General features: G+C 36.7%; 1 pseudogene; it reads left to right on the top strand.

The window, feature by feature from the left end:
- Window positions 1–19,848: 19,848 nt before the first annotated feature.
- On the top strand, window positions 19,849–20,895 carry LOC149119459 (acyl-protein thioesterase 1-like; annotated as a pseudogene).
- The last annotated feature ends 554 nt before the right edge of the window (window positions 20,896–21,449 follow it).

Here is a 21,449-nt window from a genome sequence, read left to right as displayed (position 1 = left end):
AAGGTTACTATTGATATGTAACAACTTGACCCTGCCATTTTTCCATAAATATTACTATTGTTTACTTTGTATTTCTATTACTTTTTTGAAGATTTATTTATTTATTTGAAAGGCACAGTACAGAGAGGCAGAAGCAGAGAGAGTGAGGTCTTCCATCCACTGACTCCTTGGATGGCCACAATCGCCAGAGCTGCACCAATTTGAAGCCAGGAGCCAGGACCTTTTAGCAGGTCTCCATGCAGTTGCAGGGGCCCAAGGACTTGGGCCATCTTCTCTTTTATAGCCAGCTCCTGAAAGAAGTTCTGATATTTGTGAGATACAAATAACCACTACAATTGGATCATGCCTAGTTACTGGGAACTTTTTGGTCAGGTCTGTTTCTGAAGCTGCTATATAGCTGGATTTGGCTACTTTACATTAATTTATACAATAAGTGCCTTTTATAAAAAGATATAGTATGATGAAATAAAAATAAAAATAACTAAGAAGTACACAGGAAATGTCTTATGTATTTTAAAGTTATATATTATGTAAGCTTATAGAATAAGAACTCCCTTACCACAGTCTAAACCTTAACTCATTAATGCATGACTTAATTGTCTGTAAGACTAACAAGTCACCTGTTAACCACATCAAGACCTTATGTGGGAGGAACACTCAGAATGTATGGCATAGTCATTATTTTCTTGGTGAGTTAAATATTTCTTACCAGGTATACATGGAATGCTGTCTGGAAATGACTTAAGTCATAATTTTTTAGAAGAAAAGTATTCAATATTTCAAAGGTTTGAATAATATAAAATATATCATCTGGTGATTACAAGTGAAACTAGAGACAAATAACAGCACAAAACTTGGAATATCTGTAAATATGCAGAAAGCAAGCAACAATCTTTATTTAAAAATATTTTATTCTTTTCTGAGCTGCAAACCAGTTTCTGGAAAAACAAATATGCAAGGGTTTTAATAAATAATGCTATTATAATTACCTTCTGGCATCTTTTGTTATAGAAAATAAAGTTATAGCAAAGTACATATATAAGTAGAGAACCATTTTCTTGCAATGCATCAGATATATAGAAAGATGCTCAATATCACTAACATACCAGGTAAATGCAAGTCAAATATACAATAATATTTCACCTTCTTTTACAGTGCCTTTTGTCAAAAGGATAGGAGATGACAAGTGTAGTCAGGGATGTGGATAACTAAGAACCCATCTATATAATTAGTGGAAATGTACATGGGTACAGCCAATATGAAGACAATATGAAAGTTCCTCAAAAAGTAAAAATAGAATAACTATAGGACTCATCAATTACTCTACTGGGTGTATATGCAAAGAAATCAGTCAGTCATCACCTGGTAGAGACATCTGTGCTCCCATGTTTATTACAGCGTTTTTACAGTAACCAAGAAATGAAAACACACTAAGTAATCACTGATGGATGAAGAAATATTATAAATAAAGAAATGGAGAATCAAATATTTTATAATGGAATGCTATTGAGAGAAAATTATTTAGCCATTTGCTACAGCACAGATGAATCTGGAGTATAAACCAGATATATAAAAAATATTTAAATTGCTTTATGGTCTTGATTATATGTAGAATTTTTAGGATCCAAATGCTGTACATAGAAACAGTGCAGAACATTGGTTACTGGGATAGGATGGAATGATGTAGATCAAAGGGTAGAAATTGTTTTTAATCATTATTGATTTGAAAGGCAGTGACAGAAATTTATCCTTTTAGTTTATTATCCAAACTACCACAATACCTAGGGCTAGGCCAAGTCAAAACAGGAGCCAGGGACTCAACCCAAGTTTCCCCTGTGGTGACAGACCTACAACTTCAACCATCACCTGCTGCCTCCAAACATGTATTAGCATGACTCCAGAATTTAGTGCAGAGCCAGGGCTCAAACCCAGACCCTCCAATAAGGGATGTGAGCCTCTCATGTGGCATCTTAACTGCTCCACCAAATGCCTGGTCTATGTATAAAGTTTTAATTCTGTAAGGTTAATCAGTTTAGAGATCTGGTGAACAGCATGAGAACTCTAGAGAATTATATTATAATCTCCTAGAAATAAATTCTCAGTGTTCTTACCATGTACTTTAAAAATTTAATGTGAGATAAACATTGATATCATATTTTGTCAACATACCACAAAACATGAATTGCAGTGGTATAAATCCATTTTACTCTCAAATATAATTTGCTTAACTTTAAGAAAGATACATATACATGAGGACCTACATGCACATAAACGCACATTCTTCTAATTCTCTCAAAAAATCATTAATAGAAATTATTTGAAAATGCTACCAAGCTTTTAAGAAAATCATACAGTTTTACATTAAATATTTATGTTCATTGTGTTATCAAGACTTTAAAAATATGTTAAAGTGTTGTACCTCTCTTGTAAATACTAGCAAATTATCTATTATGTGGTGATCATATAGAATGAAAATAGATAATTTAGTGTTCCAAAATAAATATAGAATGATTACATGCAATGGAATGCATTACAGTTTTATGCTTTTAACAGTTCTCAGATTTTCATGAGAAACATGTGTGTTTTTTAATTGTAATTTTAATTTTAAGTTTTCACACATCATATAACATATCCAAATCTTGAATATACTATTCAGTGGTAGCTATAAATAATCCAGAGTTTAGGAAATGAGTTAGTTTTCATCTATATTATGAGTGCTTTTGCAGGGCCATAAACAAAACACATTTAAAGGGAGAGGACATTTCTAAATGGAATTATCTCTACAGGCAAATGTCTTGGGAAGAAAATGTGAGAAACAGAAAATAGTAATCAGAGAAGGCCTTATAAATGTGCTGACAGTAAAACCCTTCCAACTCTAAGAGGTATATCATCAATTTATTTGGGTTTCTAAGACCTGGAGTGTTTTTAGTTCTAGTATGATGGAAGCAACACTAGTATCCCTAACTTGATGCAGGCCTATGCAGCAGCTCTGGGCTGCTTTTCTGTTGTATGTGCAGATGTGCCTATCTGAGGTTGTGCCTATGTGTCTGTGCTCCTATTTTTCTCACCTCCCCAAAAAGTTCTTCTTAATTTTATCACCTGCTCTCAGTTGCTTGTGGGAAGTAATGTCAATAGCACCAGCTATTCTGATTACTGGGATCACAGTGTGTCAACCAATCACAGAAACCCTGTGGTCACACTTGGTGTCATCCAGGACAGGGCGAGGGACAGCAGTAGTCACTAACAAGGTGTTAGTCCTTGTTGTCCATTTATCATGAGCAAGTATAACTTCCAGAGTATTCTGCTGCCCAGTCTTCAGTGTTACCATTATACAATAGCTCATTTCACACTCAATGGCTAACTCAAAGAATGCTGAGAGTACAGCAAAATGAAATAAGGGCTCAAAATATTCTAGGGAACTGGCGCCATAGCACAATAGGATAATCCTCTGCCTGTGGCACTGGCATCTCATTGGGCACCGGTTCTAGTCCTGGCTGCTCCTCTTCCAATCCAGCTCTCTTCTAGAAGATGGCCCAAGTCTTTGGGCTCCTGCACCCACGTGGGAGACCAGGAAGAAGTATCTGGTTCTTGGCTTCAGATCAGTGCAGCTCCAGCCATTGCAACCATTTGGAGAGTGAACCAACGGGAGGAAGACCTTTCTCTCTGTCTCTCCCTCTCACTGTCTGTAATTCTACCTCTCAAATAAATTAATAAAATCTTTTAAAAAATCTTAAAAAACAATATTCTATACAAAATTCCCACTGAAAAATATTAAAAATTAAATATTTATTTTTTTAAATGTATATATTTTTCTGAAAGGTAGAGGCAGATTTTCCATCTAGTGGTTTATTTCCCAAATGCTCCCAACATCTGAGATTGGACCAGGCTGAACCTAGTATCCAGAGACTCCATCTGAGTCTTCAATGAGGGTGGCTAGGGGCCAAGTACTTGGGCCATAATTTGCTGCCTTCCTGAGGATATCCGGGGAGGGGGACAAGTGCCTGTGGGCCTTTTAGACACAGAAAGAATTTCTGACATAATGAGGTTGCAAATGTGCAAGCAGGCTGCAAGCTGTGGCTGGAAAGCTTGTTTTACCTGCTGGCATCTTCCCCATGATAACCTCCTGTTCAGTATATGTGAGCCTGTAGTTCTAACCACAACATCAATCCTCTACCCAGAGCTAGTACAGGAGAGGCCTGAGCCCCTAAGGGGAATCTGGCTGACTTCATGAGACCCCCACTATCTCCTTGGGTGGCCCCAGTTCAATCAACATAGACTATGTGAAGCCCCTGTCCAATGGGCACCCCCATAGATTGACCCAATTAAAATGCAGTAATGCCATAAAAACCCTGGGCACTTCCTGAAAGCCATTGTCCTGCTCTGGCATTCCATCTGGTCTCCTGTTGGGCTAGATGCTTTACTGTTGCTTTGCAAACTAAATAAAGATTTTGCATCTTATTTGCAAATTGTTTCCCATGTTTTTATTTCTATGCTAAGCTGAGGAAAAGCACACATGGAGCTTGCTCAGGTAACCACCCTCCCCTCCATGACCCATAACACTTCCCAGGAACACTAGCCAAAGTGGATCAGAAGTAAAGCAACTGGGACTTGAACCAATGCTCTGATATGGGATACTGGCATCACAAGCAGTGACTTATATTACTATACCATAATGTTGGCCTCTAAGAATATTTAAGTAAACTTGTTAAGTAAAATTATTTAAATAAAATTCTAGATTTACACTATGAGAAAATATTGAAAACATAGATTTTAATTGATTTTTACTACTAGTTTAGGAGTTACTTTTGGTCCATTTAGTATCACAAATTGATATATTTATAATAATGTATAAATACATATATATTCTATACAACTTCTGTTATTTGAATATTTACCCAAAAATGCACCACATAGAATCCAGATGAAAGATAAAATAGACCTATTAGCCTTAGAAATCATACATTGCATACACAGAATACATATGTTATGAAATCATTTACATATCTGATGCACCTTCCTGTAAATAATAATGTGAATAATATATTCTTCCTCTCTTGAGTGTGTACTTTCATAATTCAGTCTTCTTCCAGATGAGACTCAGTCTTATCAGCTTAAATTGGAAAAGCAGAATTGAATCTTAGAATATCTGACTTTAATAAATCACAGCATATTTTTCATCTACCAATACATTTTAGAAAATGACATATTCAAAACACATACAGAGTTATATATTTCCTGACATTTTCTAAAGCATTTATTTTCAATGCCACTATAAGAAACTATTATAGAGAGAAGAAATATTGCTCATCCAAAATCCAAAATATAGAAATCTGTACAACTTTGCCACAATCTGTACAAATTTATACCAGTTCCTAATTTACACAATAAAACATGACTAACAAAGTTAATGAAATAGATGGTGATTTGTGGAAAAGACTTTTAAATAATTAAGTCCAAGGAGAGTTACAAACCAGACCTACACTTTCTAAAATTAAGTTGTTTATTTGGTCTTAGAAAACTACAAACTAACAAATATACAGAGAGCTGGCTGGTGCCTGGTATTTTCTAAAGAGTCTTTTTTTTTTTTTAAATCCTGTGGCCATGGAAGATTCTGGTCACTTGCTACTTTCAAGGCAAAAAAAAAAAAAAAAAAAAATACAAGAGCTGACCATTTCCCCAGGTCATGCTTACTGGTCTGTATTTGTGTAAATTTATAGATATTTAAGTGCTAGCTAAAGTCTTGCCATAAAATTCCCAGTACTACCATTTTTTTTTTGATAGGCAGAGTGGACAGTGAGAGAGAGAGACAGAGAGAGAAAGGTCTTCCCTTGCCTTTGGTTCACCCTCCAATGGCCGCCGCTGCAGCCGGCGCACCGCGCTGATCCGATGGCAGGAGCCAGGATCCAGGTGCTTTTTCCTGGTCTCCCATGGGGTGCAGGGCCCAAGCACCTGGGCCATCCTCCACTGCACCCCCTGGCCATAGCAGACAGCTGGCCTGGAAGAGGGGCAACCGGGACAGAATCCGGTGCCCCGACTGGGACTAGAACCCGGTGTGCCGGCGCCGCAAGGTGGAGGATTAGCCTATTGAGCCACGGCGCCGGCTCCCAGTACTACCATTTTAAAGACATTTATCTTTCCTATTGAGATACCAAAAATTAATGTTAATTTTCAAGCATTAATAGTGAAAACTTATCTGCAAGATATACTGCAGAGAAAGATTCATTGAAATATTGATTTTCATTAAAGTGACTGATATAAAACTTTAGGTTTAATGCCTTGGAGAAACTGAAACATAGGACTTCACTCCCTAGGAAATAAAATGATCATTTACTTGGTCTCAAAGGCTACTAAGTCATTGAAATGGACTGTACAAACCATGGCTTTTGACACTTAAAATTATTTTACCATTCTATTTTGTGCAAGATCTTCAAAGCTGTGACATGTTTTAAGTTCCATAATGTATCCTCAAGAAAGCTCACCCAAAGCAAAAATCAAATTTGTCCATCCATTATAAGACATCTTTCCATAGCCTATATCTTAGCCTGATAGGCATTATCTTATAATTTTTAGAAGGTTTTTTTTTTTTCTACTTAAGAGAACCTCCTTTGAGCAGATTCTTCTGTCTACCATTTGCACCTTGGTGCTGTTCTGAGTGCTTCCTCCTGCTGGTGAGACTTCCTATAGCACGCTGGTGGAGCCATCCTGTCCTACTCTGTAGGACACTTCATAGGCATCAGCCCAGAGTGCAAGTTAGTGTTCAGGGAGAAGCCTGAATAGCTCTTGACTGCTCAGTGCAATCAGAGGGTCCAGTTTCTGGTTGATGCTCACAGGAATATGTTGTGATCCCTTGCACAGCTTCTCTGGGAGCCAGTGGAGTGTGTAATGCTCTGCCCATGTCTCCTGCAGGCTCTGACTGAAGGTCTGCAGCTATCATTTGATCATGAGCCTCTTGGTGTGGAGGAACATGGAGATGATGAACTTGGTGGTGGCGATCTCGCCTATCATGGGGGTGGCCCAGGTGTAAAAGGGATGCATGGGGTTGCATCCAGGTGGCTGAGACTTCCCCTGGGATCCCTCCCAGGTGAGAGAGCTAAGGGGGAGTGAAGCACTGATGGCTACTGCCCTCGCCACTTCTTTGGAGTAAAAAAGTTATTTTCAAGACAAGAGGTGATGGGAGAGAAGAGAGAAGCGACAGCATCCTGGTTACAGTTCTGGGAGCCTCCCAGCCACCTATGCCTCCAGCTCTTTAACCTTCAAAACCTCAACAGTGGTGTTTCCACCTCTGAGTGGGAACAGCCTGATTTGTAGAGTGAAAGACACCTTCAGAGAAGTAGGACTCGAGTATTCCATCTTATTAAAAATAGGCCTGTCTAGTGATATATAATGTTCTTGAGATGGCAAGATCATTTTATGGATATAATTTCATTTTATGAATACTTGAGCTCCTTTACTTGTAGATATTTCTGAAGGGAAGCAAGCACATTAGTTGTAACTTTTGGATCCTATAAGGGCTTCAAAGTGATCATGAAATAAAAACACAAATAAAGGGGTTTCATACAGTATAGATTTCTGAGTATGTTAATAAGTTATAAAAGCATGTCTAGTTGTTGAGAAATATAAAACATAAACAGTATGTACTTAGGGTCTGTCCTGAATGACTTCCATCTGCCCAGCTGAATCAGTGAAATATCTCATGGCTGCCAAGTGTTAGTGCTCTCCCAATGCACAGCTGACATTGGAAAAAATTCTAACCACACAGGGTACTGTTTCACAGTTTGCAATTGTCAAGAAGAGCAACAAAATAAAATATTTGCATTTATTATTAAAGTAGACATGTCATAATTTTATGTCCAGAAATGCATTTATAAATTATTAATACAATATATAGATTCTGAAATGTAGGTGTAAGCCAGAGAAGCATCAACCTCAGTTAGAAAACAAAGAAAATGTTGAAATTACTACCTTGTACTTCAAAAATATTATTATTTAAATATAGATAAATTATGAGTCATGGAAAATATAATATAATTATGGGCATACAGTATGATAATACATCATAACCAGAATCTATTGTTAAACTGACAGCTTCCTTTGCAGATGCTTTCTATTCATAGTCATTTTTTATGTAACTGGGTTTATATTAATGAAACATTTTATCATTCACACAGTATCGGTCAATAAATGGTGTTAGAACTATAAAAAATAAGAGTTATATGATTAGATTTATTATTATTTGGATAGCTTTAGATCATGTTATTCATGCATCATTATGAATTATAGCAAAAATGCAGGAGTTTAAGTGTCAAAATATTCACAATTAGCTATATACATGTATTTCCATCTTGTGGTATAATTTGTATGTGATTTTTTTCATTGAAAAATTACACTATGTACAAGGGATCCAACCATCACTATGTTTCTCTATGTGTTTGGAATTCAGAGAGCATGCTAAATTATCACGTGCCTTTAATCAATCTGTAATTCATAGATATTGTGATTCATATTTACTTTGTTTACATTTGTAGGCATAATAAATTTTCATACTGAAACTCAAGATGGTTAACTTTCAATGATTCCAAGTATTTCTTCTTATGTTTTCCAGAGTATATGCATTTAGCTTCCAGTTTGCTTGCAACTCTTTTATTTCCTTTCCTATTGCTTTTTATAGAGAATGCTAGAGAACATGGATTAGTCAGAATTCTAAGTGTCATTCAAATTAGAATTTTGAAAAAATATGCAAAATTCTTTTTAAGTAAAATATGAATTTGATTCAAATTCTCAGAGTTAAAATCAAACCTTAAGGAAAAATGCTATTTGCTTGATTATGAACATTAGTGTTAAGGAATTGTTAAGTGGAAATATGCACAACATATATGTGTAACAGTTGGTAAAAATTCATGTTGCTGAATATAACTGAGATGGACAAACTATCTTGAATTCAACAAAAATGTATCTGAGATACTTATTCTAATTGATGCCATTATTTAGACAGAAAGAAAGTTGTGATTATAAAAATCAGATTTCCAGGTAATAGAGGAACAACAATTCATGGAAATATGACAGATCTGAATAATTAGAAGGCATGCTTGAGGAGAGAAATAGTAACAAGTTTATTGACTATGTCTAAATAACTCAGTGTCATTGAATTCTACAATTCAATGGTTATGGGTTTAGAACCTAAATGTTCTCTAACAAATAATAGTCTGAACCAGAAAAATTATAATTCCTTTAATTCTTCTGGAAAAAGGGATCCGCCAGGTTCCTGTTGTTCTATGATTTCAGTCATACTGAGTTCTCAGACTATATAAGGAAGGGCTGCATAAGTAACCATCAATGAATAAAGTGAACTAGATGGTCATTGTGGCAGCTTGTCCATGCTTAATGTGGGCAGCTGTGGACTGCAACTGGGATTCTTAGTTGAAATTTCCTTAAGCTTAAATGTAGATGAGTGTATTTCTCAAAACACTGCAAAAATCTAACAGCAGCTGCCTGTTAGCTACACAGTTCATGTATTTGATTACCAAAGGCACAATGGCAACTAATTTCAGATATAGGAATTCATATACATTTTCATCATTCATGCCTCTGAAATTGTCTTATTTATCACTTAAGAAACACCCCACATAATTTCATGATTTGGTTTCTGTTTCAGGATTTCACCTGGCATATTCCTCCCATTGCCAGTAGCAGAGTAGTGTTCGTCACAGAGTAGCTCCTTGCTGTAGATTATATTTAATTCCTAGTTGTGTGGCATCTCGTACAATTTCTCAGAGAAAAGTCGTCTCCATTTTGGAGATGGAGGGACTTAAATACTGGCTAGAAATCTAAAGTATGGAAACATTTATTCTCTTTTTTTATCCTTATATAGTCAATAAGAAATTAATCTTACTGAAAATGCTTTTGTATATCACCCTTTAAAATGCCCACAAAATGCTGGAAGTTGTAGGCACAATACAGTGGGGATATTGCAAAGGTACTATCCTCATAACTTGTAGGATTGCAAGACAGCTGAAATGAAAAGAGATGTACTGCTTTAGGCAAGGACAAAATAGCAGAAAAAAATGGAGGGATTGCATTCCCAGGAGAGAGTTGGAGACAAAACTGCAGTTGAAATTCTACAGATGTAAGAGTGACACTATGAGATAGTGCAGAAGATAAAGCAATGAGTACAAACACAATATAGGATCCCACAACCATGAGCAACAGGACACTGCCAGCTTTGGAGAGTGAGGTGAGAGCAGGCTGCATGCAGCAGCCTATGCCTCTTGTGATATTGCCAGAGGGAGAGCCTGGCAGACCACACTGTCTTTGATTCCATCCTGGGTCCTAATAGGAGCAGGGCACCATCTAACACAGTGAAGACAAAGGGCATTTTTTTCTCCCTTACCCCAACCAAGGCACCTGGTGGAAGGAGCCATTTTGACAACAGAGTGGATGCAGCAGTACTTGTATGTTCTTGTGAGCCAGGGATGTTACCAGAGGGAAAAATCCATGTTCCCCACAGACTTTGAGTCTGGCTGGGGGCTAAGCACCCATACAGGATTGTGAGGTGCCCCCAGCCTCTCAACATATTACAGGTTCCAATGCTCAGTATGCCAAGGAGGAGCACCCTCAGGTAGCTGGCTCTGGGAACATCTCTACTTTCTCTGTGGATGGGAAATGAAGAACACGTTTTTTGAAAAAAGTAAACAAAATTGATACACACACCATTGGCCCAACTAACCAAAACAAAGGAGAAGACACAAATCAATGGAATCAGAAGTGAAAAAGGGGGTGTAACAACAAACACCACAGAAATAAAAAGAATCATCAGGAATTAACTACAAAATGTTATATGCCAGCAAATTGGAAACTATAGAAGACTTGGATAGATTCCTGGACACATGCAATTTACCAAAATTGAGTCATGAGGACATAGAAAATCTAACAAATAATAACCAACATTGAGATTCAAACCATAATAAAGACCCTCACAACAAAGAAAAGTCCAGGATCAGTTGGCTTCACTGCTGAATTCTACCAGATGTTTAAAGAACAGCGTTTAATTCTTCTCAAGCTATTCAAAACATTTGAAAGGGATGTAATCCTCTCAAACTCCTTTTATGAAGCCAGTATCACCTTATTTCATAATCAGAAAAACGATATAACAGAGGAGAACTACAGATATCCCTAATGAACATAGACACAAAAATCCTCAAAACATACTAGCCAATCAAATCCAACAACACATCAGAAAGATCATTCACCTGAACCAAGTAGAACTAAAGGCTGATATGCAAGGAAGGTTCAACATTCACAAATCAATGTGATCAATCACATTAACAAACTGAAGAACAACAAAAAAAAGAGATTATCTCAACAGTGGCAGAGAAAGCATTTGATAAAATACATCATTTCATGATGAAAACCCTAAGCCAATTGTGTATAGAAGGAACATTCCTTAAGACAGTCAAGGCAATTTATGACAAACCCACAGCCAGCATTCTAATGAATGGGGAAAAGCTGGAAGCATTCCCCCTAAGATACAGAACCAAACAAGAATGCTCACTCTCACCATTGCTATTCAATATAGCCCTGGAAGTATTAGCTACATCCAATAGGCAAGTAAAAAAAATCAAGGGTCCAGTGCTATGGCTCAGTCAGTTAACACCCTGTTCTGAAGTGCTGGCATACCATATGGGTGCCAGTTCGAGACCTGGCTGCTCCACCTCTGATCCATCTCTCTGCTATAACCTGGAATAGAAGTAGAAGATGGCCCAAGTCCTTGGGCCCCTGCACCCACATGGGAGACTTGAAAGAATCTCCTGGCTCCTGGCTTTGGATCAGCACAGCTCCAGCCATTGTAGCCAATTGAGGAGTGAACCAGTGGATGGAAGACCTCTCTCTCTACCTCTCTCTGTAACTCTGTCTTTCAAATGAATAAACTAAATCTTTTTTTAAAAGTGGCAGTATATAAAATTAACACACAGAAGTCAATAGCCTTTGTATAGAAAAATAATGTCATGGCTGAGAAAGATGTTTTAAGTTCACTCCCATTCAAAGAGACGCAAAATAATTTAAATGCCTTGGAATAAATTTAACCAAGGATGTGAGCGATTATATGATGAAACTTTTTAAAAAATGAATAAAATAGAAGAAGACACAAAAAATTGAAACATTTTCCATGTTCATGGATTGGAAGAATCAATATCATCAGAATGTCCATTCTACCAAAAGCAAATTACAGATTCAATGAGATCCCAATCAAAATACCAATGACATTCTTCTCTAATGTAGAAAAAAATGATACTAAAATCATATGGAAACATTAGACACCCTGAAAAGCTAATGCAATCTTCTATATAAAAACAAAGTTGGAGGCATTATGATGTCAGATTTCAAGACATACTACAGGGCAGTTATAATCAAAAAACCTGGAACTGGCAAAAAAAATATGAGTAGACCAATGGAACAGCACAGAAACTCGATTAATCCATGCATCTACAACCAACTTATTTTTGACAAAGGAGCTAAAATCAATCCCTGGAGCAAGGACAGTCTCTTCATCAAATGGTGCTGGTAAAGCTAGATTTCCACATGTTTAAGAATGAAACTAGAACCCTACTTACACCTTACACAAAAATCCACTCAAATGGATCAAAGACCTATCTATGACCGAATACTATCAAATTATTATAGAACAAACTTGGATAAACTTTGCAAGCCTTTAATATAGGCAAAGACTTTTTTGGAAAATATCCCCAGAAGCAGAGGAAATCAAAACCAAAATTGACAATGGGATTACTTCAAGCTGAGAAGCTTTACATTGAAAAAAAAAATCAGCAATGTAAAGAGGCAACTCACAGAATTGAAGAAAATATTTTCAAATTACACAGTTGACAAAGGGCTAATACCAAGGCTGTATAAAGTGTTTGAGAGATTCAACAACAACAACAAAAAATACACTTGAGAAATGGGCAAAGGGCTTTAGCAGGCATTTTCCAAGAGAGAAAATTCAAATGGCCAACATATACTTGAAAAATGTTCAGGATCACTAGCCATCAGGGAAATGCAAATCAAAACCACAATGAGGTTTCACATCACATCAGAGTGGATGTCATACAGAAATCAGCAAATGACAAATGCTGGTGAAGATGTGGGGCAAAAGGTACCCTGGTTGACTGTTGGTGGGAATATAAGCTGGTTCAAACACTGTGGTAGACAGTGTGGAGACACCTTGGAAACCTGAATATAGACCTAGGATATGACTCAGCCATCCTACTGCTGGGAATTTATCCAAAAGAGAAGTCAGTATAAGAAAGAGTTATCTGTAACCCCATGTTCATTGCAGCTCAGTTCACAATGGCTGTAAATGTTCAAACCAAATTACCCAATCAAATGTCCATCAACCATTGACTGGATAAAGAAATCATTGTATATATACACTATGGAATACTATTCAGCTATTTAAAAAATCAAAATCTGTCATTTGCAACAAACTGGATGCAACTGAAAACCATTATTTAGTGAAACAAGTCAATCCCAGTAAGAGAGATACCATATGTTTTCCCTGATCTGACATAACTAATAGAGTACCTAAAATGTAATGTATTAGAGTGAAAAGGGCATTATAAGATTTGATGATTGTTTACAGCCCTTATCTCTTCTAGGTTTTTTTTTTTTTTTTTTTTTGCTCTCCATACTATTTGTTGAACTCTTTTATTAGTGTAGGATTAACCTTATGGTGATTAAGTAAATTGAAAGCAGATCTTTGTAAAAACTAAGAGTAGGAATAGGAGAGGGAGGAGGAAGAAGGTTTGAACAATGGGTGGGAGAGATGGTGGTGTGAGAAGTATCACTATGTTCCTTAAACCTTATATATGAACTACATGAAACTTGTATAACTTAAATACATTTAAAAATATATGAAAATTAAAGAAAACCCAAAATAAATAAATCTTAACAGATAAATATTTTATAGAGTATGCAATAATTTAAATATTTTGTTTTTCATGTGGTTTAACATTAATATGTGTATATATGTGGATGAATATTTAGCAAAATTGTATTGATTCTTTAATAGGCATCTTTGACACTTCTTTTCCCCTTAGCCCTAAATAAGCCTAATAGCTCTGCCTCATGAATATTTCTCAAATACACTATTATTTCTGTTTCTACCCATTACTATTAACCCCAAATTATTTTTCCTTATAAATATTAGAAAACTCCAAACTAATTTCTGATGATGTGAAAAATGACTTTCCTAGCAAATAGGCTAAAGGAGAGGGGGACTTAGAATTGAATGTAAATCACAATTTGTAAAGCATTGCTATGTATCACAAAAGAGATGAATTTTCCTGACATGCAAGAAACATAAGAGTATAAACATAAGAACATAAACAAAAGAGCAATAAACTTTTTAAATGCCCATATATAAATATTAATACATCTGTTAAATCAAACAGTAATCTGGCATTGGGTTATATGTTCTAAAGATAAAAGAAAACTTGAATACTTCACCAAATTGCTTACTAAACAATGATGATCTGACCCTGACAAAACTGTGTGACTTTATCCTCCAAAGCCTCCAAATCCTGAGATGTAACTTCTGAAATGTTCATGGTTCTGCAGGCTGCTTTCTATCTTGTAAGAGTAGAATGCCAAACTTTATTGTCAATGTGACTGTTAATCTTTCTTCCATGGTCTTTAACATGTTTAGGGAGGTACCAACACAATTTGGCAACACTTTCAATGCTAGGGACCAGAGCTCTTCACTTAGTGATTCTGATTAATTTTTTGAGTAAAGGATGCTCAGGGAGGTGGTGAAGCATTATTTCCAAGTATATCTGAGGGTATTTCCAGAAGTGCCTAACATTTGGATCAGTATGCGTAAAGATTCACCATCATTATTGTGGGCTAGTGTTGTACAAACCACTGAAGGTCCACACAGAACAAAATAGGAAAGAGAAAGCCAATTCCATCTCATTACTCTTGTGCTGAGACATCCCTGTTCTGTCCACTGACACCAGAGTTCCTGGTCCTTGAGCTTTGGCAATCTCATTCTGTTGAATGAGACTATGACTATAATTGGATAAATCATGAATTTGAATTGTGGTAATAAAATTAATGGCTAATAATTTTGGACTTGGCAGGTATACCAATAACACTGTAAGGCAGAAACTATAATTTTTTTATGTTTTGCAAAAAGAAACTAGACCCAGGGAGTTTAAGTAGCATGTGAAGGTCACAAATGCTTTTCTTTTCTTCTCCAGAGAGAAACTATTGTACATAATGCATTTGAGCATGGGGTTTAGAGGCTTACAGATCTGGAATTATGCCTTATCCCTCTAAGTGCAGCAACAGTCATTTCTCATTTGTTTTCCACAAATGGTGGAGAAATAGAAATTTAAAGAAGTATATACCTCTTCCTTATCTACTCTGAAAACATTTTGACTTACTGGAAGTTTAGGTAGTGATTAATGGATAGATACCGACACATGGGTGAGTGAATAAAGACCTTTAGCTTTGTTATTTTCTGTCACTAGATGACACAAAAATGCCTAAACAAGTTTAAAGTCTTCTTTCTGGGACTCACAAAGCATACATAATAGTAAATAATCATTAGACTTTAATCCTAACCACTGAAGATTACAAGGGGATTCTACATTTCACAAATATGATGGAAAGACTAATTTGAGTTCCTATTCTGTCTTTTTCTATGTATTCAGTATAATTTTAAAATTTTCCCTTCATTATTTCAAAATATTTTTTCAATTCTTTTTGATTTTCATTAATGTAAAAAGAACAGATTTAATATATTTCTGAGGTACAATTAGTGAGATAACCATACTTCACTCCCTTCCTTCTCTCCATCAACCAATGCTCCTCCTTCCATTCTTTTTTATTTAATCTTTGCAAAAGCACAATTTCAATCCATTGTATATTCACAGATTTAATATACCACTAACAATAATAAGGTAGAAAGACCATAGTTCCACAGAAGTATGAACAAAGGCTAAATACATCAACTTGTAAGATGTCCATTTCATTCCTATACATCTTTTGTGCTTTATAATAACTACAATATATTAGAGAAACCATGTATTTGTTTTTGGGATACTGGCTGATTTCACTAAGCATAATGTTTCTAGTTGCATCCATTTCTTTCAAAAAGCAGGATTTCATTAATTTTTAAGGCTGAGTAGTATGCAATCATGTACATGTACTAAAAAATCTTTTTGAAGATTTATTTATTTATTTGAAAGGCAGAATTATAAAGGGTGAGAGAGAGAGAGAGAGAGACATCTTCCTTCTGTTGGTTCACTCCTCAAATGGCCACAGAAGCCAAGGCTGGGCCAGAATGGAGCCAGAAGTTTCTTACAAGTCTCCCACATGGGTTCTAGATGCCAAGAACACAGGACATTTTTAACTATTTGGCCATGTGCATTAGGAAGGAGCTGGATCAGAAGTGGAGCATCAAGGACTTGAATGGGTGCTCATATGGGATGCCAGCACTGCAGATGCCAGTTTAACCTGCTGCAGAACAGCTGTGGCCCACATGTTTTCTTCATAGAGTCATCAATTGATGGATATCTGGGTGGATTCCATGTGTTAGCTATTTGTGAATTGATCTGCAATGAACATAAGGTTCATTTATATGATGATTTCATTTCATTTGGGTAAATTCCCAGGAGATGCATGACTGGGTCATATGATAGATCTATTTTCAGATTTCTGAAATCTCCCTATTGTCTTCAATAACAATTGTGCTAGTTTACATTACCACCAAAAGCGTATTAAGGTAACGTCCCTGCGTCCTCACCAGCATTTATTATTTTTCTGATTTTTGGATTATTAACATTGTAACTGGGTGAGGAAAAACCTAATGTGGTTTTTATTTAAATTTTTCTGATGGCTACTGATCCTGAGCATTTTTTTTTCATTTGTTGTTATATTTCCTCCTTTGAAAAAATGCCTGTTCATGTCCTTTACCAATTTCTTAACTGTATCTTGTTTTATTGTTGTTGAGATTTTGAGCTCTTTATAGATTCTGAAAATTAACTATCAGTTTCATAGTTCACAAATATTTTCTTTCATTCTGTTGGTTGTGTCTTCACTGTGTCAAGTTTTTATTTTATATCGCAAAGGCTTCTTAGCTTGATGTAATCCCATCTGTCTATGAGTTTTGATTGCCTGTGCTTATCGGTTTTTTTCCAAGAGTTCTTTGCCTATGTTAATGTGCAGAATTTCCACATTGTTTTCCTCTAGTAATTTGATGGTATCAAGTCATAGATGTAGATCATTGATCCACTTTGAGTTGACTTTTGTGTAAGGTGTAAGGTAAATGTCTTATACTTCTGTGTGTGGAGATCCAATTTTCCCAGCACCATTTGTTGAAGAGACTGTCCTTTCTCCAGGGATTGATTTTAGCTCCTTTGTCAAAGTTAGTTTAGATACATGGATTAATTTCTGGGGTTTCTATTGTGTTCCATTGGACTGCATGTCAACTTTTTGCCAGCACCTAGCTATTTGATTGTAACTGCCCAGTAGTATGTCTCAATCTAGTATTCTGATGCCTCTGGCCTTTTTGTTTGTTTGTTTGTTTGTTTAAGATTGCATTAGCTGTTCCAGGTGTTTTGTGTTTCCATGTGAATTTTAGCATCATTTTTTCTAGATCTGAGAATATTATTGGTATTTTGATTGGGATTGCATTGAAGTCTGTAAATTGTTTTGGGTAATATGGACATTTTGAATATCTTAATTCTTCCAACTCACAAACATGGATGAATTTTAAATATATTTTTGTGCTTTCTTCATTTCCTTTTTAATGTTTTGTAATTTTGATTGTAGAGATCTTTCAAAACTATAATTTATTCCAAGGTAGTTAAATTTTTTGTAGTTATTATGAGTTGTACTGAACTTACAAATTGTTTCTCAGCTATGGCATTGTCTAGGTATAAGAAGACTACTAATTTTTTGTTTTGCTTTTATACCGTTCAACTTTACCAAACTCTATTATGAGTTCCAATATTCTTCAGTGGACTCTTTTGGTTCCTTTATATATAAGATCATGACATCTACAAACAGGGATAATCAGATTTCCTCCTTTACAAATTGTATATCTTTGATTTCTTTCTTTCTCCTTTTTTTTTTTTTTTTTCCTAATGGCTCTGGTTAAAACTTCCAGGACTATATTGAATAGCACTTGTGAAAGTGGACATCCTTATCTGGTTCTGGATCCCGGTGCAAATGCTTCCAACTTTTCCTCATTCAGTGCATTGCTGGCTGTAGGTTTGTCATATAGTTCCTTGATTGTGTTGAGGAATGAATGTTCCTCTATATTCAATATGCTTAAGATTTTTATAATGATAAAATGTTATATTTTATCAAATGCCTCATTTCCATGTATTGAAATAACCATGGTTTTATTCTTCAGCTTAATGTGATGTATCCCATTTATTTATTTGCATATGTTGAAACATAAATCTCACTTGGTCCAGAGCAAGTGAGATTTATGACCATTCTGATGTGTTGTTGGATTCGATTAGCTAATATTTTATAGAAGATTTTTGCATCTGTGTTCATCAGGGATAGTGGTTTATAGTTCTCTTTTTTTGCTGTATCTTTTTCTTGTTTTTGACTTAAGGTGATGTTGGCTTCATAGTAGGAACTTGGGAGGATTCCCTCCCTTTCAATTGTGAAAATTTCAGAATTAGAATTAGAATTAGTTATTCTTTAAAAGTCTTGTGGAATTCGAGTGTAGCCATCTGGTCCTGGACTTTTCTTTGTTGAGAGGGTCTTTGTTACTAATTCAGTCTCCATCCTGCTTACTGTCCTATTTAACTTTTCTGTGTCTTCATGACTCAAGTTTGATAGATTGTAAGCTTCTAGAAATCTATGCATTTCTTGTAGATTTCCCAATCTGTTGGCATATAGCTGTTTGCAGTAATTCCTGATGATTCTTTATTTTTGTGGTTGTTGTAACATTTCTTTTTTCTTTTTTTAAAGTTTTTTTTTTAATTTATTTGAAAGTCAGAATTACACCGAGAAAGAAGGAGAGACAGAGATAAAGAGAGTTGTCTTCCTCTGGTTCACTCCCCAATTGGCTGCAATGGCTGGAGTTGTTCTGATCTGAAGCCAGGAGCCAGGAGATTTTTATGTCTCTCATGCAGGTGGAGCGGCCCAAGGATTTGGGCTACCTTCTAATGCTTTCCCAGGCCACAGCAAAGAGCTGGATCATAAGTGGAGCATCCGGGTCTCAAACCAGCAACCCTATGGGATGCCAGCACTTTAGGCAGCGGCTTTTTCATCTTTGATTTTGGTAATTTTGGCCTGCTCCAACCAAGGAGGTATGAATTTTATTTATTTTTCAAAGCACTATTTCTTCATTTCATTGATTTTTTGCATTTTTACATAATGACCTTATTTTGTCTTTTTTGATGGTTTCTTTTTGAAAAAGGATTTATTTATAATTTAGTTGAAAGTCAGAATTACACAGGTGGGGGAGATTGGCTGCAACAGCCACAGCTGCACCAATCTGAAGCCAGGAGCAAGGAGCCAGGAGCCTCTTCCCGGCCTCCCATGTGGGTGCAGGGTCCCAAGGACTTGGGCCATATTCTACTGCTTTCCCAGGACAGCAGAGAGCTGGATTGGAAGTGGAACAGCCGGGCCTCGAACCAGCACTCATATGCTGGTGCTTTAGGCTAGGGCATTAACCCGCTGCACCACAGCACTGGTCCTTCTTTTTCTTAAGATTTATTCATTTATTTGAAAGTCAGAGTTACACTGAGAAAGGAGAGGCAGAGAGGTCTTCCATATGCTGGTTCACTCTCCATTGGCTGCAATGGCCAGAACTGCACCAATCCAAAGCCAGGAGTCAGGAGCTTCTTCTTGGTCTCCCATTTGGGTGCAGGTCTACAAGGACTTGGGCTCCAAGGACTTCTACTGCTTTCCCAGGCCATAGCAGAGAGCTGGATCAGAAATGGAGCAGCTGGGACATGAACCAGCACCCATATGGGATGCCAGCACTGCTGGCAGTGGCCTTACCCTCTTTGCCACAGCATTGGCCTTGACAGTTTCTGTATTAAAGTCTATTTTCTCTGGCTTGGCACCCACACAACTGAGCATACTCCAAGTAGGGCTCTGGTGACTCACTGCTGGCAGACCCTTGGGCTGAGGCCAGACACTCTTCATCCCTTCCACCTCTGACATGCTGTTGGCTTAGTCTGTGTATGTGTGGTAATACCATGCCTGCTCCACTGTCAGCCATAGTGCCTTGCACCAGGAAGGATGCCACTGTGGTAATTTTCCTTCATGATTGGAAGATCCTGGACATGGATGGGCAGAAGCCTTTGCAGGTAGCACAAGTTCACATGCCAGATATATCAGCCTGCATGTACCCATTGTGCCTGTTGCATTAAATATAAACATGGCTATGCCTTTTTGGTTTGATAATATTGGACTTTCACCAGGCTCACTGGAGAATGAATCTGGAATTAAACAAGCAACAGAAAATGTAAAGGCTTTGATAGATCAAGAGGTGACGAGTAGCATTGCTTCTAACAGAATTATTTTGGGAGGATTTCCTCAGGGAGGAGCTTAATATACTGCTCTTACCACATAGCAGAAACTGGTGGTGTCACTGCACTCAGTTGCTGGCTTCCACTTCGGGCTTCATTTCCACAGGGTCCTATCAGTGGTGCTAATAGAGATGTTTCTATTCTCCAGTGCCATGGAGATTGCAACTCTTTAGTTCCACTCATGTTTGGTTCTCTTACTGTGGAAAAACTAAACACATTGCTAAATCTGGCCAGTGTAACCTTTAAGGCCTATGAAGGCATGAGTCACAGTTCCTGTCAGCAGGAAATGATGGATGTCAAGGAATTCATTGGTAAAATCCTACCTCCAATTGATTGAGTCATTAAGAGGACTGTGTAGAAGTACACCAGTATCACTGACTCTGATAATTTTTAGACAAGGCCATGGTCAAAGTGGAAGTTCTCTCCTCCCTTCAGAGAAAGGTACCTCCTTCTTTGATGACCCATTCTTTCTACTGTACTCAAACAGTATTTTTCACTTTATGTTTCTGTGTGGGAGCAAACTGTTGAAATCTTTACTTAATGTATGCTAAACTGATCTTCTGTACATAAAGAGAATCGAAAATGAATCTTGATGTGAATGGAAGGGGAGAGGGAGTAGGAAAGGGGAGGGTTGCGGGTGGGAGGGATGTTATGGGGGGGGGGGAGCCATTGTAATCCATAAGCTGTACTTTGGAAATTTATATTCATTAAATAAAAGTTTTAAAAAAAAGAAGTACACCAGTATCATTGTTATACAGTATAATCCTTTTCCTGTACTCAGCCTTGAAACTTCTGTTTGCAGTGTTAAAATGTTTCACAATTACACACCTATGACACTGACTAAATAATGTCTCCTCATAGGAAACTTGTGATATATCAGTTTCTATACGT

Source organism: Oryctolagus cuniculus, chromosome Y (assembly GCF_051225735.1).
Source record: "Oryctolagus cuniculus isolate XC-2025 breed Fujian yellow rabbit chromosome Y, ASM5122573v1, whole genome shotgun sequence".
Classification (NCBI taxonomy): domain Eukaryota; kingdom Metazoa; phylum Chordata; class Mammalia; order Lagomorpha; family Leporidae; genus Oryctolagus; species Oryctolagus cuniculus.
This window is presented reverse-complemented; position numbering and strand designations above follow the sequence as displayed.